This window comes from Lagopus muta, chromosome 2 (genome assembly GCF_023343835.1).
Source record: "Lagopus muta isolate bLagMut1 chromosome 2, bLagMut1 primary, whole genome shotgun sequence".
Classification (NCBI taxonomy): Eukaryota; Metazoa; Chordata; class Aves; order Galliformes; family Phasianidae; genus Lagopus; species Lagopus muta.
The window spans coordinates 48,366,385-48,389,227 of NC_064434.1; the positions used below are offsets into that span (position 1 = coordinate 48,366,385).

General features: G+C 36.8%; 1 long non-coding RNA gene across 2 annotated transcripts; it reads left to right on the forward strand.

The window, feature by feature from the left end:
• Positions 1-292: 292 nt before the first annotated feature.
• LOC125689148 (uncharacterized) lies at positions 293-19,267 on the forward strand. Of its 2 annotated transcripts, XR_007375077.1 has the most exons (4): positions 296-392; positions 12,625-12,805; positions 17,247-17,415; positions 17,645-19,267. It is a non-coding gene; the product is annotated as an uncharacterized LOC125689148 (long non-coding RNA). The 2 variants fall into 2 exon arrangements; XR_007375078.1 differs by lacking the exon at positions 12,625-12,805 and having other exon boundaries at positions 293-392; positions 17,645-19,266.
• Positions 19,268-22,843: the final 3,576 nt, after the last annotated feature.

Consider the following 22,843-nt stretch of genomic DNA (forward strand, 5'->3'; position numbering starts at 1 on the left):
ATTTTAGCCTTCCATACTAAAATCAGCTCTTCGTTCCCTTGATCCCCATAGAAGTTTTTTTTCCCTGTATCTACTCCAGAATGGATGAATTTTTATTGCCCATGAGAAACTAGGATTGTACACAGTATTAGAAGTGACGTTTCACTGGGGCCTTATGAAGGAGGTTAATACTTAAAAAGTTTTATTGTACCATGTGTATTGGAACAGGCCACAAGCTGAAGGAGTGATTGAGCAGCTGGTGAAGAGGTGTAGCCAGTCCCAGGAGCACAAGTGGAAGCAGTTAACCTTTGTGACCCTAACCTCATTTAAGGGCTGAAAGCCACAAGGGAAGCATCTCTACTTAGAGATGACCTTCTTTGGAGTGTTTGCTGAGCCCTGATCCTCAAAAAGGGGTAAGGGTTTGCTTCTTTATTACTTTATTTATGACTTCTGCCTTTCTTGGGTGATCCAAAACTGATTTAAAGCAGCAATATCTGCTGTCGCTTGTCCTTGCCCCACATTGTCTACTTCTGTCCAGTTAATGCTCTCTTTTAAAGTAAAAATGTAGTTTCTGATATTGTTTTTTAAAAATGTGAGTCCCAATACTGAAATATACATATGCCCTTCTGGTGCAGGGAGAGGGGCAAGAAGAGTTTAACTAGTCTTTTAATAAAAACAGCAGTGTGTTCTTCACTGGTAATTTGCTCCCACAGATGCAAGAATACAATTAATAACAGTAATTTATTCTGTTTACATGGAGAACTCCATCAGTGAAATAAGTATTACAGCTTCTATGTATTTGCAGAATCTACTGTAATAATAGAAACATCCACAGACCATTTTGCTGACTTCTGAACTAATGGCGGAAAGAGAGCAAGAAGTCTAGAGTTCTCTAAGTTGTAGTGGTATCTGTGTCAGTAAAGGAAGAAAAAAATGCATAAATAAATGAATGTTGTCAGCATCTAATGACAGCTCCTAGATCTGCTATGGCCTGAGAGTTAGAGTAAAGGAGGCTGAAGAAATGGATAACTCTTGTTGAAATGAGGGAGTAGGTAATTGCTTTCTGGATTTGTCTGGTGACTTTCTGAGCCTTGTAGAAACTATTTGCTTGATATCTAGTACGAGGACTACTAGCTCCTGGGCATTGTTACTATGGTATTTATCTTTCATTCCTATGATAAATATTTTCTTTGTATAGGAGAGAGTGGACTGCAATCCAGCTCCCTGGCAGGCTGCCTGCTATCCTGACCTACAGGAAGCAGTTAAATATGTTAGAAAGGTTTAACTCATCTGCCTTTAAATCTGAGCACTTCTCAGAGTAAGACTTGTTCTGTAACAAGGGTTTCCTAAGTAGTCTAACAACACAGTTCCAGTTACCTTCAGGACGTGAAGGTAAAGATTTAAAAAACAGCTTTTCCCATCTGAAATAAAACCCTGCAAGGCTCTGGGTTAGGAATGTATGCATAAGTAGCCCATCTCTTACAATATGGCTGTAACCTATATGCTAGATGCTGCCGTCCACTTGGAGAAGTCCTGGTTCTCTGTTGACGGAACCCTTTGAGAAATGTTTTAGCCAGTAGTCTGCCAAGCACTGATTTGTTATCAGATGCTGGAAGAAGTCCTGGCATCATTGTTGCTGCCTGTAGCCTTATTGAACTGCATTTTAATAAACCTCAATGCCTTTTGCCTTTTCAAGTTCTGTCTCTTCAGACTTCTTGGGTCCAGCTTTCCAGGCAGATCCTCCATCCCCCTTGTAGCACAGGTGATAAGCAAAAAAAAGAAAAAAAAAAAGAAAAAAAAAAGAAATCTCTTTTTGTGCTGTCACATCATTATATGCTATCTTCTAGCTGTAGTCAGAAACAAACATATCTGAACTTCTGCTTGCCTCTTGCCTTCAGACTTCACGTGGAGCTGCTACTTAGGTGATGAGTAACTAGTGTAGCTAGTCTTTGTTTTCATGGTAAATCTGGTGAATGCTTAACAAAGCCCAAAACTCTCATAGCTTTCTTTTCTTTCTATCCTCCAAATGTCTGGGTTGAAATTTATAAACACTGTAATTGGATAAAAGTCAAGACTGCAATCTAAGTCTTTTTGACTTATGAAGTCAAAAACTGTCTTTTTGTTACAAAGACAGTTCTCAGATTAAGAAAAAGTTGACAGACTTCTATAGCAATTAATATTTGAATAACTGTTGTCAACATTTCCCTTAGTAATATATCATTTCAAAGGGAATTTGGGGTGTTATATTTATCTCAAAGTAAGCTTGATGGAAGGCTTTTCAAAGTAACTAGAAACTGATAGTTTATCTAAGAATGCCCAGGTTTTAGGCTTAACCAGCTGCCTTGCAATGCTTCTTTGCTGAAGTGTTTTTACTCTTCTTGATGTGAAACCATATTTCAGAAAAAAAAACAAAACAACAACCAAAACAGTAGCACTGCTCTGAGATAACAGGATACAAGGAGAAGGGGAAGGGAAATGGTGCTGCCAAGCATCAGAAACCAAGGTAAGGTGCTGAAGCTAGCACCTCATCACACTAGGGTTCCCTTATTGTCCATACAGGGCAGAAATGTTATCCTGTTCTCTCTTATTGCAGTTATATCGAAGATGATTAGACTCCACAATTTGGTGCCTGTAATTTGGTTGGTCTCTTTGTACTCCTACTGGCCAGATATGCCTTCCAGAGATAGGTGGTGTGCCTTCAGTGCAAAGATGCATAGGGTGTAACCACAATGGGGACCAAAGGTTAATCTGTAATAGACTGCAACAGGAGCAGAGCAGAAGAGTTATGTTAACTAAAGCTGCAGTGTACATTGTTTAGTAGGCCAGTCATCTTAAGGGTAAATATAGAAGCGTCACTGTAAGTAACATTAGATGGTTGTTCGTATATGGAAAAGATTCATTAAGAACAAGATACCCAACTGTAAAATCTGTGTTTTTTGTTCTATGAATTTTCAGTTTGCTTTATGCATTTATTCATAGGACATGTGAGATGTTAACTTAGAAGTTTCTTCAAGCACTTGTAACTCTTTGGGGTTGAGTCATATTTCTGTTTCTAAACACAGACTTTGGAATTAGATGTGTAGATCCCTTCTCTGTTTGAGATGTGCATGGTGTCTACTCCTCCAACTCCTTCATGCTTTTTTCTGAAGTCACTATGTTTGAACAAAGCATACTGGACTATGCTAGCAGTTTGCATTGATTTTGCTCTGAGATAGATTACCAATGTGAGGTGCGAGGTAACAAGGAAAAATCAAAGAAGCAGCCCATTAACATGGGGGGTGAAGTATAAGCATCCTGATCTTCCACAGATGAATTTCTAGCTTTTGAAATACTTTCAAGGTTTATTCTTCCCGTGTGCACAGACTGACAGGTTGTGTTTCAGATTAGATACAGTCATGCACTTCAGGAGCCATTCTGAAATATTTAACTTTCCATTTTTAAGATTACTGTAGCTCAGGAGTTTGCAAGATAATTAGAAATTTATTGCTGAGCTGGAAGTAACTAGATAATGTTTCTTAAGGATAGCGGAATTTAAGGTCTTATTAATGAAGCTGAGTCAATGTCACAGAGCTATACATCAGATGGAGAGAAATACTTTATCCTAAGACTCTGGTGAGACCACTGTCATCCACAAAATACTTTTTCATTATTTATGGTTATAAAAATAATGTCATAGATTGCCACCAAAGAAATGTGAAGACGGAGGGAAAAGCACATAACATTCTGCAATTCAGAGGTGTCTGACTCTACAATCAACATGAAACCAAGACAGGGAATTCTGTTAGATAAATGATTATCACGGTGGTTTATATTTTATTTTCTTTTTTTTTTTAATTGTTGTTCCTTTGTGTTGTAACTTCTGAAAGACTGGCTTCTGCTACTGTTTGTCTGGGTTTGTTCTGCAGTCCCCATGGTGTACAAGTCACCTGTCTAGCTTAATTTAGTTGAGAGAAAGAAGTGTAAAATAGTTATATCTATACTCTGGCAGCTGTCATGAGAAAGAAAACAAATGTTATTTTTATTAGTAGTCAGCTTGCTCTTCTGGTGCAGTGGTTAACATTTTCTGTTGTGGCTTCTAGCTGCTGTCAGCCCTCCCAGCAGTGATTCAGGATCTCTGAGTCACAGCACAGGATTGGGCTGGGGATTTCTGCTGGCTGGTTCATGTGAGTTGAAGGTTTATATCTGGGTAAAATCCAACCACACTGAAATATCGGAAATGTAGGATGATGAAGGAAACTTAAGCAGTCCTTCCTGAATTAATAATAAAGCAGAAATGTTATATAGACATTGTTTAACACCTTGGCTGAAAGCCTACACCAGACCTAAGCTGCGGTAATGTTTGAAGTAATACATTGTCAAAGCAATATTTTCATCTAATTCATAAACAAACAAACAAAAACCTTGTAAAAATGCTGCAATTTAGTCACTGTATAATGAATCTAGATGGTGAAGACAGTGTTTAAAAAAAATAAAAATCTTATTGTCTCTGCGTTGCAGCTGGAATGGTGTGGAGATGAAGAATTAATCTTTATGGCTTGGTGAATATCCAGGGGGAGTTTATCAAGGGGGTCTTGTCTACTTGTATTTGAGGCAGGCAGACTGCCAGATTGTATGATGTACTCTCTGCTCATAAGGACACAGATTTTTTTTTTTTTTAGCAGTTTTGAAGAAAATTGAGGTAAATGTCTCCTACTTAAATCTTATGTGAATGAGAAATACAGGCTTCTACAAGTACTAGGATGTCATGGTATGCAATATCAAAAGAAAATAAATTCTAAAAGAACCTGGAGAACTAGGGCCCACAGAATCTTTTCAAATGGAATCAATGCTTAAGAAAACCAATAGATCTGGTAGTAGAAAGAATCTGAAGAATATGTACAAGTTTGGATTCTTGTGCCTATATACTTAGAAAGAATCAGGAATACTTTCCTTTTAGCTTACAGAATCACAGAATCATAGGGGTTGGAAGGGACCTCCAGATCATCGAGTCCAACCCCCCTGCCAAAGCAGGTTTCCTACACCAGGTAGCACAAGTAGGTGACCAGGTGGGTTTTGAACATCTCCAGAGAAGGAGACTCCACCACCTCCCTGGGCAGCCTGTTCCAGTGCTCCGTCACCCTCACTGTAAAGAAGTTCTTGTGCACATTTGTGCGGAACTTCCTATGCTGCAGTTTCCGGCCATTTCCCCTTGTCCTGTCTCCACACACTGCTGAAAAGAGTCTGGCCCTTGCCACTTTGCCCCCCACACCTCAGATATATATAGACCTGGATCAGGTCCCCTCTCAGTCTTCCTTTTTCAGGGATAACAGACCCAGTTCACTCAGCCTTTCCTTATAGGAGAGATGCTCCAGGTCCTTCACCATCTTCTGGCCCTCCGCTGGACTCTTTCCAAGAGATCCCTGTCTTTTTTTTTGTCCCAGAACTGGACGCAGTACTCCAGATGAGGCCTTACCAGGGCAGAGTAGAGGGGGAGGATCACCTCCCTCGACCTGCTGGCCACGCTCTTTTTAATGCATCCCAGAATGCCATTGGCCCTCTTGGCCACAAGGGCACACTGCTGGCTCATGGCCAACCTGTTGTCCACCAGGACACCCAGGTCCCTTTCTGCAGAGCTCCCCTCCAGCAGGTCATCCCCCAACCTGTACCGGTGCACGCAATTATTCCTCCCTAAATGCAAGACTCTATACTTGCTTTTGTTAAAACTCATCTTGTTTCTTTACTGCCCAGTTCTCCAGCCTGTCCAGGTCTCGCTGAATGGCAGCACGGCCCTCAGGCATGTCAGCCAATCCTCCCAACTTCGTATCATCAGCAAACTTGCTGAGGGTGGCCACTATCCCCTCATCAAGGTCATTGATGAAGATGTTGAGCAAAACTGGACCCATCACCTACCCCTGAGGAACACTGCTAGTTACAGGTCTCCAACCGGACTCTGCACTGACAACAACGGCTCTTAGTGACTTATAGCTGATATTCTGCATGAGGGATCATTGGAAATATGTAGTTTCAAGCCATTGTCAAGATACATGTTAGTAACATCATTGTAGTCCTGAAATGAGTCCTAGAATTCCTTGACCTTGTTTTACAAGTTAACCTGATTTAAGTCGTTTAAAAGGGAAATGAATAATGTACTTACTGGAATGTGAATAGAACATGTTATTTCCAGTGAATTATTTTTATCATAGTTTTGTCATCTATTTGTTTCTTTCTTTCTCCCTTTAAAAAGCAAAGCACAGAGGAGAAGAAATATTTGTTTTTTCATACTGAACTCATATTTTGAAGGCTTTCAGATAGCAGTCGAGAACAGATGAAAACAGATCAAAGCACTGTAAGAAAACCTGTGAGGTATTTGTGTGTAGCTTTTAGTAATGCCATTGTAGAAATCTAATTAATGTGCTCACCACAAAAAAAAAAAAGAGTTAAATAGTTGGATATTATTTTATAGACTATTGGGGGTCTCATTACTAAACTAGTATTGTAGGTCTTCTCCTAATATTTAACTATATAACTTTCTACCCATAAATACCAATCTAAAAATGTTTTCAAGTCTCTTGTCTGATCAGATTAAAATGTCCATGCTGACTGAATTTGAGGCCAAGAGCTTCAACAGTTCAATGAGAAAAGAATTATACAGACCTGGAAGTGTTTTACTGTCATCATTAACAGTTACTTAAATGTTGCTTGAGAAATTATTTTTGAAAAATAAAGAACAAACTCCGATGCATCTCTTAGATTTTTTTTTTTTAAATGATGTTTTGGAAATACATGCAGTATCACAAAAGGTCTTTGTGACCTCTAATTCTATTACTGAAACACTTTGACTATCTCGCTGCTAATTCCTCTGCATTGTCTGCAAGTGATTACTGTACCCTAATCTTACTAACATTTAGATTTTTCTTCTTGTGATTTACCCCATTTCACTAAGGAACTAAGTCTGTTTATTCTAACTATATCTTTATTATCCTTGTCTGAGATGACTTTATGATTATGAGCTCCCCTGGTATCTCCTGGAAGATCTTTGTTACTTGCATTCTGTTGCATTGTTTTAAGTCATAAAGTTCTACATCATGCAGATGAATGTATTGCTATGTAAACAATATACAGATTTGTTTCTTTTCCTCACTAGATTTTAATTTGACATTTATTTAGAGGATGATTCAGTGAAACAGACCTGGGTGTTGTAGGGGGAGGAAATAAATGTCTTAAAATTTTAAAGTAGCTGATATAATGCTGATCCACATTTTGTCTGCATCAGAAAAGGATCCATTTCCTTTATTATTTACTGTGAGCTGGTAGGAAGATGTATTTGACCGATATCTTAACATTCAATATGCTAAGCTTGGAATTTATACTTCAAAGTTTTATAATGTCCTTGGTATTATTATGGATGATTTATGGAGCATTCTGTTAAAGTAAAAATTGATTGCATAAGGAAGTCCTTTCAGAACAAAAGAAAATGATCAGACTTTAAGAATAAATTGAGATGATAATACAGAAATATTTATAGCAAACAAAGTCAAATTTTGTTTGTGCACAAAGTGTGTTTATGTCTAAGATACACTTAATTATAAATATGATAATATTTTAGAACATATTTATTTTTACATGCATCTCCTGGTGGCACCGTATTTTAGAGGTGAAGTTAGTATGTATCATCTAACTTTACTGTAGTCATCTTTATAAAGAATCAGGAAGGTAAACCACTAAGTAGCTAAAACATCAAGAAAGGATATAATCTCAGAATTATAGAGATACTCGTTACACTTGTCAGTTACAAGAGAGCTTTCTAGAAACTTCAAGCAAACAAATTAATCACTTTCAGTAAATAGAATATGAAAATAGGAGAATGTTGAATTTCAATTTTAAATCTGCTTCAGAAGATTAAAATAGCTGTGGGTATGACTGTGGGCTGTGCTTGAAGCTTACATAATTTGCACATAGTGATGCTATAAGAATAGGAATGAGAGAAAAAAAAAAACTTTGCCTCGCATAATGGAAGTTCCAAAGCAGAATATTGAAATAACTAGGTGAATATCACAGGAATAGAGGTAAATATACTCTGGACTATACACTTCTGGAAACATGTGTGACTCCTCCAAAAAAGTAGCTGAGGTGAGATCTTGTCAGTGTGCTGGATCTTGAAAACCTCTGAGTGATTGTGACAATTAAATAATGGATGCTATTAAGTGTCATGATTTTTTATTTTTTCAAATTCATTATAAACAGCATGTAGTCAATAATAAGAAATGTATTCTGGAATAGCTATTTTAGGGCTTCTTGTTATGTCTAGTAAATAAATAAATGTGAAGTGTAAACTACTTATCTCACAGGACAAAGATTGAATGTCTCTATTGTTACAACCTCAGTATCCTGCCCTGCAAAACACCTAGATCAAAAAACTTATCTTTCCTTTTATTCAAAAGTATTCTCCTTTTGAGGCCCTTCCCTTCACCACCTTGATATTCGTCTCCCAATTAATTATTTATATTTGCTGTTTTGATACTTTGGTGTATGAAGGAATTTTACAAATTTTGTTGCATAGATAGCATTTCTGAAAGTGTAAATCCATTCTGAAATTCAGATATTATTCTGTGATACTTGTCTATCACATAATTACAGAATGGCTGACACTGGAAGGGACCTCTGGTGGCCATCTGTTTTGAGCTCTCTGCTAAAGCAGGACTGGTTATGCCATTTTGCTCAGGACCACATCCAGATATCTTTTTAAAGATCTCCAAGGAGGAGACTGGATGGATTGGGTTCTTTCCAGTATATTCCAATGTATACTGGGTGGCCCAGAACTGGAGCCAGCACTCCATGTTGTAGCTTGACCAGTGTCAATTCTTCCATGTATTATGGCCAGGGAAACTGTGTCTGGAGATGAATATCAACTTCCATGCATTGGTAACGATGATTGCAAAGTTGGAATATTGCAAAATTTGTTTCAGATGAGTCCCCTGAATACTTGCTCAGGAACAGAAAGAGCACTGTATGCAAATTTGCAGGACCTATTGAAACTATATGAGGCTGAATGTGAGTTTCTTGGATCTCACTGTTAGTGATGGCAAGATGTGGATTGACCATTATGAGCTGCAGTCAAAATGTCAGTCCATGGAGTGGCAAGATCTGAATTCTGCTTTGAAGAGAAGCTTCAAGATACCGGTCTCAGTGCATAAAATGTTTTTTGGGATATGAAGCAGTTAACACTTCTCAGTTTTCTGGAACCTGGACCAACCATCAACTCTGACTGCTATCCTGTGACACTGACTAAACTGGAGGCTAGAACTTCTGGAGTCAAGCTGGAGAAGATTACAAACTTTTACTTACAACACCGTAATGCCGGGCCCCGTATTAGTTTGAAGACCATAGAACACACTGTCAAACTTGGCTGCACTGTCCTTGCACACTCACTGTAAGAGTAGAGATTTAGCTGATTTCTGTCTGTTCAGGCCAGTAAAAGATAGACTGCACAGGCAATGTTTTCCTAACAACTATGCTGTCATAGCAGCTGTGAAAGTGGGTCACCTCTGCTGGCGCAGATTTCTGAGTGTGGCATACAGGTTCTTGATCTACAGGTTCTGGTAAAAACGTATAGCTAATGATGATGACTGTGTTGAAAAACAGTATTTTGTAGCTGAGAATTTGTTCTATCAGATAGGTATAATGAGCACAATAAAATGGTTGCAGTTTCCATTTAATTAAATAGGAGGCATTACTTTTGGAGCATCTTATATGAGGGAACATAGCCTCAGGATGAGATATGCAATCCTGTTAACTCTGTTCTGCAATTTTAAGGCATTACGTAGCATACAGCTTCCATTTATATATATATAGAATAATTAAGACTGGTAAAGGCCTCTATGATCATCTAGTCCACTTGGTCCACAGCTTTAAGCACAACTGGATAGAATCTGGTGGGAATAATGAGAGCAACTGAACACTATCTTGGGGGGAAGGTCTGTTACTTAACTTGAAAAGGGCTAAGAAGACAAAGGTCACAAATGCAGATGTATTAGAGGAAAAAAATTCCTTTCTGTGTTGGTGATCTATTGTAATAGTAATGGGCTTACATTGCAGCACTGGAAAATTCAAGTTCCTCTAATGTAATTGAATTATACTGCTTTTGGAGCTGTGTGGTCTTGAGCATATGAATGGTCTATAAAACAAAAAGATGTCAGAGTTGATGTAAGTATTTTGTGCAGGGAGCTAAACAGATGTCATCTTGAGTGCTATTCTGATACTATGGATTTCTGAAAGACACCCTTTTGTTTAAACAAAACTGGAATACTGAATTATAAATATACACAAAAAACTGTATGTATGACAGACTGAAGAAAAATCATTCTGTGTTCCTCACTCTTTTTTTACTTGTGATTTGATTTTAAAAGAATGATTTGGCTACTGCTATTGCAGATTTCCAGCAAGGGCTAGAAAATAGCAGTTGGGTCAATAGCAGACAAATCTGGAATGAAATGTCTTTCTCACAGGATGTTTACTTGAAACTTTGAGATTATTGTTTCCCATTTGCACACAATGAGCTGCTTTGGTGGCATCACTTGTGTAAGAAAGTTTCTGTAATGTTAAAATTGGGAAGAGTCACTGGAAAGTATGACAGAATTATTTTGCTCTTGGGGAAAGTATGAAATTAAGAGTTGAGTATTTTGGAAACTTGTTCCGCTCTGCTGTGCCATAGAAATATTTTATATTTATTACACCATTTAGATGTTATCTTAGACTAGTAACAACATAGAGTTGATCAGACTCAGTCCTAAAGTGTTTTATTCAGTCTCCTTTCTCAGTAAGCACTTAAAATGGACCAGATGCTGTAGCTGTAGTGAATTTTGGATCATCTCTGAGTACAAATAGATTGAGAAGTATTCTGGTATGCCATAATATACAGAAATTCTTGTTTATAATGTCTGTTTGACTTAGAACTTTTTCCTACTTTCTATGAAGGTTGGTTTTTTTCTCCCTTTTTCTAATACTTATGCTTCATAAGTAGTTATACTTATTCAAATTAAGCATCCATCTGTAGATTTTTTTTCCTGTTATTCGAGGAAATTGTATTAGTGGTTATATCAACCTGAGTAGACACTGACCTTGTGACTTTGCTTTGTAAATGTTGGTATATAAATAAGAGAAACAAAAAGGGCACAAACCTAATCTGGTAACAAGAAGAAATATCTTTTTTGTTTTGTTTTCTGATAGTGTCTTAGAAGGAGGAATAATGGGAAGAGAACTCTCCTAATTTAGTAGTTTTAGGACTTGGAACATTTTTTATTCTCTTTCATTAGCATCTTGACTCTTTCCTTCCAGAAAACTTTACTGTACTCTGGATTGCTGTCTCTGAACTGGAAAACACATTTCAGAGTAGTTGTAATTTGAAATTAAAGAAAAATTCAGAATTTTAAATGTGGCAAGAGGGTAGTGATTAAAGTATGCCAAAAAAGCAGCATGCTTCTACTGTAGCAGCCACTCTGAACAACGAAATACTAAAAAAGCACCACACCTGCAGTAAGCAGTTACTGTTTTTTTTATGTTTAGGAAGACGGTCATTCATTTTGCTTTAAGAGCTTGCATACCTATATATCCTCTCTGCATTTTAGTTAAAGGTGTATTGAAGCTAGTATAGGATAACTCATAGTGCTGTTCGTTATTAGTCTGTGTTTTTTAGGTGGATTAGCCTAAGTCTGAGAACATTAAGCTTCATATCCTTTCCAGAAGCAAAAGTATGTTCCAACAGTTCAGATCACTTGGGCTATTTCTGCATGAAGAATGTGCTGAAGATTATTTCATCCTGATTTTTTTTTTTTTTTTTTTTTTTTTTTTTTTTTTGTGATCTGGAAACACAGAGAAAGAACTGCAAGAACAACCAGTTTTTTTTTTTTTTGTTGTTGTTGTTGTTGTTGTTTTTTTAGTAATATCTTTGTGTAATGTGGAGTTTTGATTTTAAACTAGAAAAACAAATAACGTTTGAACATTAGACCATACGTAATCTTAAAAGTTGAGTTTGAAGCACAGATCTGAACATTGTATTGATTGTTATTTAATCAAACTTAGTCTTTTCTGAATATAAAATGGATAGGCACAATTCAGACATGTAAAAAAACAAGTGTCAATTGTTTATGGGCTGGTTGAACCTGGTTCCATGACTAACGGGGTGAGGGGACTCATGGACATGTACATTGGTATGGTTTTAACCTATGCGATTGCTTCCTGCTGAGAGATGTTACCATGTAGCTGAAGCAACATGGCCTGGAGAGGCTGATGGCCACTCACTACAGCTGGCAGGTGTACTTTACCGATGCTTTGGAGGAGAAATGTGATCTTTTGGAATTTCAGAGGGTGGAGATAACATGGCAGAAATAATAACAACTTCAGCCAGGTTATGAGGTAGAGTAAGATTAACCCGAAGCCTTGCAGTTCATACTGTTTGCTTAAGTGCTTGAGAATGTCTTGAGTCCGTGCAAGTTATTTGTGGAGTCTACTAGAAGTAGCAGTAGTTGCTATCCGTTTTGAAAAGATCTATGGAAGTATGAAAGTGTTTTACTGAAGAAAGGATGAGTTTCAGAACTCAATCAGAAGCCTTGCAGTTGCTGTAATACTGTTTCCTTTCTCCTTCTGCTTTCTCCTTCCTCTTCCTTTCAGTTCATTCAGGCATGATTTAGGGTTATAGATAGAAGAGCAATGGAAGAAAAAAGAAAAAAAAGTAGAGGCAAAGAGAATGAGGAACAGAGAATGTGGAAAAATTCCAGGACTGAGAAAGAGGCAAACAGAAGAAAAGAAGTAGAGACAGAAAAGGAAACTGGCCTTAGCAATTACTGAACAGGTAATACGTGTAAAAATATGTGATCATTTTGAATTATTTCTTAAATTTTCTTCAGTTTCAAGATTCAAGTCAATTGTTAATTATTTGTATTCTATACTTAAATGATTCCTCTTATGTAGTGCCCTTGAATAATAGAAATAGTGATGTAACTTTAGAATGGAGATAAATAGATCTGAATAGTTTAATTGCTTGAAATTGTTCTTAGATTTGTTTTGAATGTGAAAATATTTCCATGTATTAGTGCTCCCTTTTTTGCCTAGTGGATTTGGTTCCTTCTCTGAACGACAATTTTCCAATGTCATCATACATGACTGAAGGGATAGGTGCGTTTATTTATGGGATATGAAGTGAAACTGAATCAAAAATATATATATTCATTCCGGTGAAGTCAGATCCTACAATAAATGTACAGTGTATACCTCATTTATCAGTTCATATTCACCATTAAAGTTGCTGCTCCAAACAGAATTCTAAACACTATCTTGTAGTGTATGCATGGGTGAGCTGCTCTCTCTGTATTGTCTGTTGACTCTGCTCTGCTTCGTGATGTGCTGCATGTTAAGGGACATGAATGGGAGTGCACAACATTGCTAAATCCACTAATTTATAACATCATTCTTTTATGGCTCAGTGGAAAATTTAAGTGTCTTGTAAAAAGGCAGAACATATTCAACAGGAAATACTGGAAATTCTCCTTTATCCATGTTTGATGATGGATTAAGCTATTTCTGATAAGGGAAGAAATATAAATTGGGTTTTCAGCAGAGCAAGACGAATACTGAAGTTGTTGTCCGTTATCAACTCATACGTTCTTGTGAGCAGTGCCCACAGCCTTTTCGTTTATGTTGCTTTCTTTTGCTATGGATACCTCAAGTGGTAAATAATCAAGTTCCACCATGCACTTTCTCTGCCCACTACCCATTTGTGACAATAAAATTTTAAAAAAAATGTATTTTCTGAGTCATAATCTTGACTAAGTGCTTGTTCTTGATGATTTGGTTATTATATATGCATTGCTATTTTTGCTTGGGGAAAAGTTATGAATGCCCTAAAGCTCCTATCTACTGGTTTTCTGTAGTGCATAAACATGCTCAGGAATGCTATAAATAGGGAAGCTAATTTGTGAGGAAGTGGAAATTGAATTTAAGTGTTGTTGAAGCAAATAGAGGGCAAACAAGCTAGAAGTTGTGAATAAAATGAGATAAAAGGAGGGAGCTGGCAAAAATCTTTATTTATTTATTCAAATTGCAGTTCAGTTATTTTCTACAGTAAGTAGACCTTATGATGGAGATTACAGTTGTTTTTTCCCTTCTGTACTTCTCTGTTTTTTTTTCTTCTGCTTCTTTTCCTTCTCATCTCTTTATTTTGCTTATACTGTTTTATCTCCTTGTAGCCTGAGAGACTTTCATATAATTCTATTTATCTGTTGTGAAATATATTTGTGTGCTTATTTAAAAAGTTAATTCCTTCTGTAACTACAGTAGTATAGTAATAATCATCTTTAGCTGGATTTTAAAGTATTCATATAATCTTGTGATTTTTTTTTTAACCCAGCCTTTGTAGCCAGATTATAGCAGAATTTCTGCTAATGTCTTTGTATTTGCTGTTGAACTTATTTCAGTCAGCTGTACTTTGTTTACCCCTGTAATTGCAGTCTTTCTCTAATAACAGCATTATTTTGCAGTTTTTTCCTTGTGATAGTCTTATTCTTCTCTTGAATTTCTGAAATATTAGTGATTAATGTTTGTCTGAAGAAATTTGTGCAGGATATCACGTTATCATAGTTGTCACAAAGGATTACTAAAGGTTAAATCCATTTGTGTTGTTGGTATTTTTATGTGTTCTAAACTATAGACTTAAATTCAACTTCTGCTAGCTTGAGAGTACGTCTGTGTCATACTTGTTTAAAGCTACCTATAGCATTCAAAGGATAAGTAACTGAAGCCTTTCACTTAATTTTTGCTGTAACTTACTTTGGCCAAGTTAGCGAGTATGACTGTCTTCTGTCTTTTCCCTATCTGCTGAGATGATTATCTAACATCAGTTTTGTTCATGGAGGTATTTGCAGAGACAGTGCTTTGTAGTGATGTCATGAAAATGACTGAATGAGAATCTGTAGTCTGCTTCACTGTAGGTAGGAGTTGCCTTGGGAGCTCTGACTTGTTCCTGTTAGGTGCTTACCTCTTTAAGTCACAGTGCAGAGCTCTAGTGTTCATGTCATTGGAGACCTGAAATGCATCTAATGCAGAAACATGAAAAATAGACCACATGAATGTCCTAAATGAATTTGAAAAGTACTACACTCAGTATTATCAGTAGAATTTTCATTTAAAGACTGGTCACCATTAAACTTAATCATTGTGGATTAGGTACTGCTACCAGATTTTCTCATGTCTTTTTGTATGGAGCGTGACAACCTACATTACTACAGGAGTACCTTAATCTCAATTTTGATTAGTGCAAAAGTGCATATTGTTTTGCTACAATGAGCAAAAGCAGTATTTGAGTTTCTTTTTTCTTCATGAAATTGAGAAAATAACAAGTTATGGTTTCTGTAGTTGCATACACTGTGCAACACAATACAGGTGGTATTGCTGTGGAAAGAAAATCTTAACCTTTTGTCTTTTGCGATACTTAATATCTTTAGTATTCTATTTTCTTTTTTAATTTATCTCCTCAATGCCTTTCGTTGTTCTCACTTGTCATGCCAAGTTCTGAAAATCATGCAAATCATGGCCCATACCTTTTAATTGTCCTGGAAGACACCCAGCACACTTTTGGGAACTGTAAAAATAGTACATTTAAATTTGACACCGAACATGGATTGTGATTAACATCAGCAGCAGATCCACCATCTGTATCATCCAAAGTCTGTTTGATTTTATAGGTAGCTGCTTTTCATTCCACATCATAGAATTCTGCTATTCTGTGCTATTTATATTACACAGACTTTTCACTACCTTGGTTATCTCAGGGAATGAGTGTACAGCACTGAGGGAATGATCTAGCATCTGTTATGCTTGATCCTTTCTTCCACTACTTCCTTGTGGAGTGAATAGCACGTGTGTGAGATATAAGACATAAAACCTGCGAGTAAGCTTTATATTTTATAATTATATGCCTACTTTTTATATATTCATTTATATATATTAGTTACATAGACATCCTCCTCAGAAGTCCATAGCATTAAGGGAAATATAGGCTGAAAATGTCTAAAAGCAAAATAAGCTGAAACTTTTACAGATCATCAAGGTTTTGTTCTATTATATGTCTCTTCTCTACGTATGACTGTATTTTTCCATTTTGAAACATGAAATTCAAGCTGTTTTATCCCCTAAAATATATTCAAGTACGAGGGCTATGCATGATTCAGAACTCTGAAAATTTCAGTTGTTTGAAGGTTATCCTTGCCTTCCATTTTTGTATTATCACATCAGTTGGTTTGAATGGAGACGATGCTGACATGACTGTTTGGACAGGGTCTCCAGAGTTATCATCCCTCACTGTTCTGAAGTTTATGCAGTTCTTAGCTGATTGAGAAATCAAATCTTGGTGACGGTGCAGCAAAATAGTTCTTCTGCTGCAGTGCTGGTGAGGGAATGTAGTGGAAACATGCAGTTATCTTATGCCCACATTCCTCTGCTTTTTGGAATGCCTACCTCTTCTGTGTGAATAGGAGAAATAAATAGTTCATGTCCAGCAGGAGTTGATTTTCTGCATTCTGTTTTGGGTTCTTAAATAATCTAAATTCTGCTCCAGGAAAGGCCTCTATTGTTAGAAATATTTACATTATCTGCTGTTGGATATCTTTGAGAGGGTATTACTCTACTAGCCTCTAGTTCTAAACTAGCAGCTAGTGTAGGAAGAGCTGATGTGGCACAGTCAGCAATGAAAATGAACTTAACATTTTATATTTACAGTTGTCAGTGGGACATCCTCTACACCATTCTGATTTCCCTTTGCAGGTGTTTTTTCTCCTTGAAGCATGCCCAGTGATCAATGTGCTATTTATTACTCTCACAGCGCTAGATAGAACCACCACAGCAGCAATTGAAGGTCTAGAAATTAAAAATGAAAAGAGTGACAGGTAGATAAGGATAGAAGGGAAATCATACGTGGGAACAAATGCACAAAGTACTTGGAACAGGTACTGCATCGCAACAGTCTCACATGGATAAACAAATTTTTACCAAAGTTCAAGCAGTGGTTTCACATGCAAACTCTGAGATGCTGTTTTAATTTATCTAACAAGATGTAAGAGGGCAACTAGTAACAGTCTGATTACATAAAGTATTTCAATAATGAGGGAAGGCTGCTGTGAAAATAATACCTCCTGCTTTATTGTGTTGGCCCATGATATTAGAGGTAGATGTTGGTAGTATGACAGTAGAGGCTGTACCTTCCCACCAGTATTCCATTACATTTTGTTGCTGTATGACAGATGACAGCAGAGGGGCAGTCTGACAAAATGGCGTCTGACATGGAAGTACGTATGAAGCAAATGTGTGGAACTGAATCCCTCCGTGAAGCAAAAATGGTGCCCATTGTTATTCATCAATGCTTGCTGAACATTTTTGGAGGCCAAACAGAGAATATGAGCACGGTGAGAGGTAGGTGGTGTATCTCAGGAATGGCGACAGTGAGTTACCTCCACTGGTGCAGAATCTTACAAGCACAGCAGGCAGGCTCTTGCTTATTGCTGGTGGAAAATGCACAGCTAATGGTGGTGTCTATTTTGGAAAATAGCGTTTTGTACTTTAAAATTTGCTCTATCAAATAGTGTTATTTTGCTGTTTTTTGTAGTTTTTAAATTACTTTTTTTTTTCTTTCTTTTAATAGATTTATGCATTCTGAGACAATGCTACAAATAGCTACTGTGAGATTCTGCAGTGTATACATTGGATGATACATTTTACGCTGGTAAATCATTGGTTCTTACAATAGGCAGCAATTTTCTGCAGTGGAGATTAAGGATTAAGCCATGTCATTGCTCTTCTGAAAATCAGACTGGGTTATCAGTGCCAATTGCTGAATCAAACCAACTCGCCAAGTATTAGCAAATTATCCTTGGAAGTTATTTATGCTATCACTTTGTCAAGCCTGACAGATAAGTAATTTATTTAGCAATGGGTATGATGGCAAATTCTATTTAATTTCTTTCCTGTGCTATCTAAACCTCTTACAACTTAAATTCTCTGATGATGTTCTCTAAAATGTGCAAAAGTAGCACAGACTCTTGGTTAAATTCCACTGGTCTGAGGACAAAAAGAACCTGTTTCTTTTTCCTGTAGCATATTTCCCCCTTTATTCATGCATGGCTTTTTCTTTTACTGTAACCTTCAGGATATTGAATGTATTGCCACCATCTTGGCATTTCTTCTATCAAATGGTGTAGGTTGTTTTTTATTTCTGGTTATTTCATGTGAATCATTTTGTAAGGTTACTGAATGTATATTTTTATCTCCCACATTTATAGTCTGGTGAATTTTGCACACCTTTGAAGCCCACCCAGAAAGCTGATTAAATTACTTTGACTTCTTTGGTATGTGATATTTCAATAATGGTATTGATTGGTATGTGGTATGTCATTTTGCTGCTGTAATTGTCTTAAAATGTATTTGAGTGAAATGCGAAATAGAAGAAAGTCCGTGTTCCTTGCTGTAACGTTGTTTACCTACAAAATAACACAGGCCGCATTGCTAAATGTATATTGTTTATTTAATAAACATCTGCCTTAAGTTATTTTAAAGCCATCTCTAGGGCTTCTGTTATTAGTTTGCTGAACTTAATCTCATTCTTTTGAAATTTATGGCAATTGTACTAGATGATCTTTGAAAGTCTCTTCCAGCTAGGCTATTATTCTGTTGTGTTGTATCATATTGCATCACATCCTATTATATTCTAACTTTGTCTCTCTGGTGGCCATATTGAAATAGTTCTTTCCAAACAAGTTTGGTTTTTTGCATTGTGAAATGTGCTATTGGCATTTTCCAGTAGGATTTGGTGACCTGTATATCATGCAATAATGTATCTTTGTATATGGTGGATACACTAGATTTTCATCCTTTCTCCCATGCTTGTTGTTTTGAGAGGACTTTAGAGGATCAGGGAAAGAGGCTGAATTTTCTTCCACTGTTGTATCAGCAAGTTGGATTAGAACAATAAACCTGCTTTATTTGTAGAGTACTTTCTAGAATAGATTCAGTAAAACTGATGCAACAGTGTGCTGTGATTAAAAGACCAAAGGGAAATAACTAAGCTGTTTTGCATCAGTTGCATTGTATTTTAGCTCTCTAGAGAGTTTTAGAGCCTTTTCTCTTCTTCCTTCCTCCCCCCTCTCCTGCCAACCCTCAAGATATGTCTGTAAATGAATGTTTAGATTGTTGAATTCATTATGATAAAAAGGCTGTTTCTTTCTTCTTGTTTAGCTGTTATTAACTGAAAATAAACACTCAGTATCAGTTGATTAAGAGAAGAAAATTGGTAAAAGACAATCCTTTTGTTTGCTGTTAAATATTTGTTGGTCTCCATTAAGATGCTAGCTAACATTGCTCTTTATTGGCAAATGGGAATTCAGACTTAAAGACCCAGCTCCTCAAACGTATTATGTACAAGATTAACATATCTTTGTTTTTGTTGTTGTTTTTCTTTCCATAGGGAACTGGAATCCAAACAAATGGATGGTTCCAAACAAATTTGGTGATTCGTAACTAGATTGGGAACTACTGAGGGATCAAATGAACCAAACTGGGCTGGAGGGATTATTGCTGACATGAAAGCTTATGGGAAGTGGTGCTGATGGATTTCTCAAGATTGAATGAGACAACTAATAATGTAGTCCTTTGTGACCAGGCTAGCTTGCAGATTCCTTCTTTCTGAAACCCGCTCTGAGTAAAGGAAAAAGCTAAAAGGCAATTCTGATTTGCTAACGCTTTGCACAGCTCCAGTGAAACCATATCATCTGAAATTTTTTGTGTTGTATGTAGTAGAGTTATGACTTGCAGATGTGTGAAATTCTGTGCATGTGAACAGTTTGGTTTTGTGGAATTTTTTAAATGTAGTTCAGCAGCGTTAGTGCTGTGGATACTCTGACATCTTACGAGACATAGATTGAGATGGAAAGGGAAGGAGAGGATCATAGTGAAGGATAGCATTGAGGGTCAGTAAGAGTCCATAAAATTCATCTTGGGATTCTCCTGATCATCTTGCTTGGAGTTACACTTTGTACTTGACTTGGTGCGGCGCTTTCAGGAGCGTGAATGGAAGCTACAACTGCAGATCATGGAGCTGCTTGCAGAATGGCAGTCTAGAACTTGTATTAAAAACACCCTTTAACTTATTTCTGTGTTTTCCTAAGTAGACCTACCCACGTTCCCAGGTCATTTTCTGAGTTGTAAGAAGAAAAGCAAAAATAAGTACCTACACATAACTAGTCAACATTTTCCCATAGAAAGAAATTTAAATATGCTACTATAAGCTAAAGGAAGTTGGTACTTCTTTTAGAAGAAACCCTAGATAATATGGTAAAACCATTCTTTGCTACGTAATATGATGTCCAGTGCTTTTGTGCAGTAAAAAACATGTTGATGAGAATTCTTCACTAAGAGAACCTACTGAGAAAACAGATATTATCTAGAAGTCTAGAATGGACACTTGTACGATGTATATTATTCTGAATGTGGGTGTCAATTTAAAGTAGGGTTGATTGAAGGGTCTTTTCCCATGCTGTATTCAATCCCAAGCCTGTACTTCAGTGACTGACTTCCAGAATACTTGCTTATTGTTTTTTCTTTCAGATGTAGTTACAGGTGGCTGCCTTAGTGTGAAATTCATGTTGATTATTTCTTTGTCTGTGATATTTTCTCCTCAGTAGTAGCTACTATAGTCTCCACAGCATGTCTCAGTGTCCTCTAATTCATTCACAGAAAGAATGTAATGCTATCAAGGGCAGCACCTTGATTGAGATTAGACTCTGTGACTAAATGATGTTTCTATTGAATTCATACTAACATTGCCTGCAAGATTTATTTTTCTGGCCTGCAGAAGAGTTGACCTTTGTATGCCATCTGATTTTCCATTCAAACTGCAGTATAGTGCCAGAAGCTTTCCTATTTCTGTTAATATCAAATGTGCGTAATATCCATTTTTGGTCTTCAACTCAGCTGCTGCCTACAGGTTGCAGCTGCTGAAATTGTGCAGAAGTGTTAATTTTGCCAAACTTCACAGAATATGCACTATGGCAATATTTTATTATTTTTATTACTATTGTTTTTAACTTCTAGGTTAGAATTTAAATAAACAAAAATTTAGGTTTATCGGACAAGAGCAAAATGAAAGCCCAACACCTACTAATGTTAAACTTAATATTAGAGCTAATGAATATTAGGCCACTAGTCAGGAATGTGCCCTAAAATCCAACAGAATTTAATGGTGATTTACAAATGAAGTAAAGCAAAAGAGTTTTTTTGTTTGTTTGTTTTTACAGAAGAAGAAAAGCAGTAAGTGCTGCTTTGAATCCTACATGATCTATTGCGAAAATTCTCAAAACATTTTTCTCCTGGACATAAATATCTGACTTGAAGTTTTGAAATAATGCTTCTTTTCATTACATGTAAAATCCAACGTGTGTCAAATGCTGTACTTCCCTACCAATTTTGCCAACAGTGAGAATTCTTTTGTAGAACCTACCATCAATAGAGATAAATTTGGCATTTCTTCTTTTCTTTCTAGCAAAAACTGTATGTATTTCATTTCATTGGGGACCATCAGTTGCTGATGGGTTCAGTTTTGCTTGTTATCTGTTTCACAGTATTCCTTTGCTTTTTCCATTAATTAAGATACTATATAAATGCATATTGTACTGTTAGAAGAGTCAAGGTTTGTATGGAAAATAGCGTGATGAAAAAGCACAAATTCTTCATTTAGTGTTGGCCTTTACTGCACTGCAGTACTGTGTTGTAATGGATGGGTTCATACACCACCAAATACCTCCTGTAACTCCTTCATTTCTCCTAGTGCAACATTTAGACAAGAAAACACCTGGGTAAATGTTGCAGCAAAGTCTATAGTTCTCAGGACAAGGCAACTATTTGCCTTATATCCAAAGCTGGTTGTGCTTGTCAGCAATTGTTCTCTAGGTGGTGTGTGATGACCATATAGGAGGAAGGACGTGAGTGAGGTCTTCACAAGTACAGCAATGTTTCTTTTGCTTTTAAAGGAGAGTAGTACCAGGCTGTGACTTCCTGCCTTCTAACAAACATAAAATATAAGAAGTTATATATTGCTCTTGTTTTCAAAACCCATATAACTTTACATAGTTCCTCTCCTTCTCTCTCTCTGTATTTTTTGTCTCTTGGCTGAAAGAATATTAAGGACCACGGGGAGTCCGAGTCCCCCTTTGCCTGATCCTCAGCACAGCAGTGCTTGAGTACTCAGCAGGTTTTCTCCTATCAGCTATAGAGGAAGAAATACTCAAAATTGCAGGAAGTCACAGCTCCAGAAAGACAAGATAAATGAAAGATTGCAAATGTTAAAACTGACACTCACTAGATCTGAACTGTGTCAATACTGGGAATGGGATGCAAACTCTATTTTGGAAGAAGGGAAGGCTTCCAGGGAAAGGTAATACATATAGAGGAAAACGGATGTTTCTGTCTGAGATGAGAGGATAAAGAAGTGAAAGTAAAGTTGCAGATATTAACCCTTTCTTCTTTACAGTGAAATAACATTTCTTGTTTTAAAGCATTGCCTTCAATGCTGTTGAATGCTAGTTCCTCTGCAGGCCTGGGAGACATTTACCCATATCCTCTCTCAGATTAGGTAGCTATTGGCAGTACCTCCATTTCCCAAGTTGTTTGATAAGTCTATGGGCTTGAAAATCAGAGTCGCATGGTGAAGAAGTAATATTATGGCATAATTGATAGTTTGTGACTTAAGGTTTGTGAAATGAAAATCAAGATGAAATACAGGCAGGATGTAAGCTGTGCAAAAGATGCTGAGGTATTGAGCTTGTCAGAGGGAGTGAGAAGTCAGCATAGT